The sequence below is a fragment of the Tamandua tetradactyla genome, chromosome 8 (assembly GCF_023851605.1).
Source record: "Tamandua tetradactyla isolate mTamTet1 chromosome 8, mTamTet1.pri, whole genome shotgun sequence".
NCBI classification, from domain to species: domain Eukaryota; kingdom Metazoa; phylum Chordata; class Mammalia; order Pilosa; family Myrmecophagidae; genus Tamandua; species Tamandua tetradactyla.
This window is the reverse complement of record NC_135334.1, coordinates 71,208,897-71,213,621: the sequence shown is the minus strand read 5'-3', so window position 1 is coordinate 71,213,621 and position 4,725 is coordinate 71,208,897. Positions and strand designations below refer to the sequence as shown.

General features: G+C 43.4%; 1 pseudogene; it reads right to left on the bottom strand.

The window, feature by feature from the left end:
- Positions 1–392: 392 nt before the first annotated feature.
- On the bottom strand, positions 393–1,151 carry LOC143645129 (microtubule-associated protein RP/EB family member 1 pseudogene; annotated as a pseudogene).
- Between the last annotated feature and the right edge of the window lie 3,574 nt (positions 1,152–4,725).

Genomic DNA, 4,725 nt, shown 5'->3' with positions numbered 1-4,725 from the left:
TTCTCCAGTCATCCGTGTTTCCAGCAACCACACAGTGAGCCCCAGAGTCAGCCTCTTTGTTCCAACCAGCTCAATGTTAATACTGCTCTGCTACAAGGTGAAAAGTCTTAACTCATACTTAACAGAAAAGGAGTGAAACTTCTGCAAAGTGCTTTTTTTTTTTTTTTTTGCATGGGCAGGCACTGGGAATCCAACCCGGGTCTCTGGCATGGCAGGCATGAAGTCTGCCACCGAGCTGCCGTCATACCACCCAAATTGCACTTTTTAAGAAGACGTATTTTCGACTCATGAAAAGGAACCGGTGAGTCCTCTAAGAATAATAAAAGGGAATATTTTGTAATTAAATTGTAATGATGCGGAGTGAAAAATTCAGACATTGATGGCCCAGGTTGTTAATATTCTTCCTGTTTATCAGGTATTGCAAAGCCTTCATCTGCAAAATAGAGAATATCCCCTATCCTCTGCAAAACAGGGTTGTTTTCTGCCTCTTTCTCCTGGCACATCAATTCAATGTTCCTTAGCTTTTTAAAGTAGTAATCTCTCCTCCAAATCTTCACAGTAAGTTTCAATATGTTGGTTGACCTGCTGCATCAAACAAGCTGCTTCATCATCCCCATTGCCTGCTCCAGGATTCTTTCTCACCACAGCAGAGCCTGTCTCAGTTAGCAGTTACAGAAGTTCTTGTTGAAATGGGCCTCTGTGGAGCTGCACTCCTAGAGCTGAGAGGTTTCTTTGGATCATTCAGAGTTGCAGCACCAAAGGAGGGAGCCACCGCTGTCTCTTCACCTTATCCAGCAGCTACAAGACTAGTCTTTTCCATCATGATTTGCATCTAGAAGCTTCTTGAATCACTGAACGAATTCACAATTGTCCTGAAGCTTTCCTTTTACTAATTTGTCCACAGGAATTATTTTGTTAACCCTCATTCTCTTAAAACCTGCTTGTAGTATTTTGAAGTTCTGGATGTGTTCATGTTCTAATTTAGCTTGGAATTTAGATTTCTTCAAGGTAACGGAGCCAGGGAACACATGTCCATAAACTGACTATAGAGAGCCGCTGGGCACAACTATTCAATCTTTGCAAATTCAACTGCAGAGACTCATTTCCAGCCAACACGTCCTGCAAGCTTAGGTTTCACTGGCCACCGACATTAAGTATATGGTCACTTGGGCTCTTGTTGGGACCACGTCCACTGCCTGTGCCTACCTTCAGTTTGTCTTTGTCTCATTCAAGCAACCTAACTCTGCCTGCCTTCCTGCATGGCTGCCTCATGCTCACCCCCTCATCCGAGCCACGCATGATGTAAAGCTCACATCCACTTTTTTTTTCTTTTTTGCATGGGCTGGCACTGGGAATCGAACCCAGGTCTCTTGTATGGCAGGTGAGAACTCTGTCTGCTGAGCCACCATGGCCTGCCCTCATATCCATTTTTAATAGAATCCATTGGACCAAACTCTGAAATCAAATGAGATGATGGGAATTAAACTACTTTGAAAGGTAGGAAGCATCATACACATGTAAGAGATTATGTACCATAATACTCATGATGATGTTGATTATTCTGCTAATGTTTATTTATTTTCCACTTTGTGCCAAGCCTTATCCTAGTTGATGGGGGTGAAGAGATGCATTAGATGTGGTCCCTGCTTGTGCCATCGCACTGTTTCTAGGGAGGGCAAAAGAGATGCCAAGAGATTATAATGTCATAAAAAAAAAAAAAACTTTCTTGTACATTATAAACAGGGCAGCAAGAGTGCAAAGATGAGTGAAAGAGGTCACTACCCATATTAAAGTGGAAAAAAGAGGGGTGCAAATTAAAGCTTCAGAGAAATGGAAGGTTTTATAGGTAACCTCAGAAAAACTGAGGGGCATGAGCTAATTCCCTGTCCCTTGAGGGCAGGGACTATTTGATTTGCTGTACTAGTGCCAAGTACATGGCATGGTACTTAGGTACTTAATATTTGTTGAATGAATGATAATTCAAGATCAAAACTATAAGTCTGGGCGGGCCGCGGTGGCTCAGCGGGCAAGAGTGCTTGCCTGCCATGCCGGAGGACCCCGGTTCGATTCCCGGCCCCAGCCCATGTAAAAAACAAACAAACAAACAAAATATAATAAAACAAGAAAATGTTTAAAGATGTTTCCCTTTCTTCCTCCCTTCCTTCCTTCCGTCCTTCCTTCCTTCTCTGTCTTTCCTTCCCTTCCTCCCTCTCTCTTTAAAAAAAAAAAAAAAAAAAAAAACTATAAGTCTGAGGCTGTCTCAGAGAGCTCCTTCTGGAATGTATTTAAATAATGTCATCTCCCAATTGAGTTAGATGTACTGATGATTCATATTAGATCTTTTCTTGAGACTAAACCCTCCTAATCTCCCAGGATATTCTGTGGCCAGCCTCTTTGTTCCCCTTCAGAGATAAAGTAGAGCAGTCAGTGTCTTGCTGTTGCCCAGCTCCCTCTACCCCCAACCAAGACACCTCAAAGAAAAGACAAGGCATTGTCCCAAGGTTCATGGGAATGACAAGCCAATTGGGATACCTCTTGGGTGAGGGTCCCTAAGTTCCCACAGTCCTGACTCTTAAAGGAACCAGCCATAGTGGGGAGAACATGGGCTTGTAATTCACACAAGTCTGTATGAAAATCCAGGCAGCTCCACATATTAATTAAGTGAATGTTAAGCTCTTTTATCTCTGAGCTTCTATTTTCTCATCTATAAAATGAGGATAAAAATAGTCACCTCAAAAGCTTTCATGAGGGTGAAAATAATTCAACGTGCAAATTGCCTAGCAGAGTGTCTAGCAGAGATTGGTTTCTCATCGAATATTAATTTCTCCAACCTGTTTTCTTTTTCTGTTCGCTAATTTTTGACTCTCCCTCTCCCAAGAGCTCATTCTCTGCCACAGTGGAATCATTAGCACAGATGGCGTTTTAGTTTCCCAGACTGCTCAAAGCAATGCTATGAAATGGTTCAGCTTAATCAATGGGAATTTACTTGCTTTTAGCTAGAGTTTGGAAAAATGTCCAAAACAAGGCATCATCAAGGTGATGCTTTCTTCCTGAAGATCAGATGCCAGCTATTCTTGGCTCCTCTGCCATATGGCAAGGCACGTGGCCCTGCCTGCTGGTCTCTCCCTTCTCTTCTGGGTTTCACTGATTTCAGTTTCTTACTTCCTTGGTGTGTGCTCTCTCTCCCTCTCAGGAATGAATTAGATTTAGAACATGTTTTTATGGGATGCACACAACTTCAAACCACCACACTCTACCCTAGGGATCCCAAAAAAGACGTGCTCTTTGTACTTATGAAATACATTCATTCCATCACAATATCCCAAAAGCCTTAAGTCATTTCAGTTGTAATACTAAGTCCAAGGTCTCATCAAAATTGCTTATAGGTGTAGCTTGTCCTGGGGCACAATTTCCCTCTGTCTGTGGACCTGTGAAACCTAGAGAACAACTTATCTGCTTCCAGGATACAAAGGAGAGACAGGCAAAGGATAATAATTTCCATTTCAGAAGAGAGAAATTGGAAGGAAAACAGGGGTCATGGGTCCCAAATAATTCCAAAACCCTGCATGGCATTCTCCATTCAATTCCAAGGTCTGAGAGTCGTGTATGGAGCAATGTTTTGTTTTCCAGGCCTGATGGAGCAGCAGCGCCACCCCTTCCAAGTGCTTGCACAGTGGCCATGATCCCCTCAAACACTGGGATAAGGTCCTACCCTCTTCAAGCATCAGGATGGCAGACAGGCTCCAGGTCCCACACTTGCCAAGCACAGGGTAGCAGCCAGACTCTCTGCAACCCTGGGGCATAGGTTCTACCCTCTGAGAACAATGGAGTGACAGCACTCTTCCTGAACAAAGCCAGGCCTCTCCAAGTGCTGGAGCAGACTCAACCTTTCAACACAGATGGGCGGGCCTACCCTCTTGGCCCGAGGAGATGTCTTCAGTTCAGACCTCCACTTCCATGATCCTGCCCTTGAAATGATTTTTTCTTCTATCTATATACCCTTTTTCTGTCCCTTTTCAGTTCAGGCTGGCAGTAGTCCCATTCATATAGATTTCATTAAACACTTGTCAGTTTTGATTGTGGTGATGGGGTCCAAACCATCAGACAGTAGAACTTCCCACAGATCCTTCCTGGATAGCTGCATCTCCAGTCCTGACTTGCACTGAAAGGGCTGACTGGAATCATGTTTAGTTAAACCTTCACTTGGAGCCATATTCTCTGAGACTCATTTTCCAGAAACTCAGAATTTTCCAAACCATCAGTTACTAGTTTCTTTGTGCTCAGGAGTTCAGTTCTCAGCTGATCCTTTTCCTTTCGCATTTTACTATAAGCTACAAGAAGAAACCAAGCTGCACTTTTCACCACACATAGCTTAGAAATTTCCTCAGCTAAATAGCCAAGCTTATCACGCTTCAATTCTGCCTTCCATTTAACATCAGAACTCAATTTTGCCAAGTTCTCTGCCACTTTAAAACAAGATTGCCTTTCGCCCAGTTTCCAATAACACAATCATCGTTTTCTTCTGAGACCTCATCAGAAGTAGTTTTACTCAGATGTGGCCTCTCTCTCTAAGCCAACTTGGCAGGTGAACTCACTGCCCTCCTGCATGGGGCATGATGCCCAGGAGTATAAATCTCTCTGGCAACATGGGAAAGGACTCCTGGGATAATCTAGGAGCTAGCATCGTGGGATTGAGAAAGCCTTCTTGACCAAAACGAGGAAAAA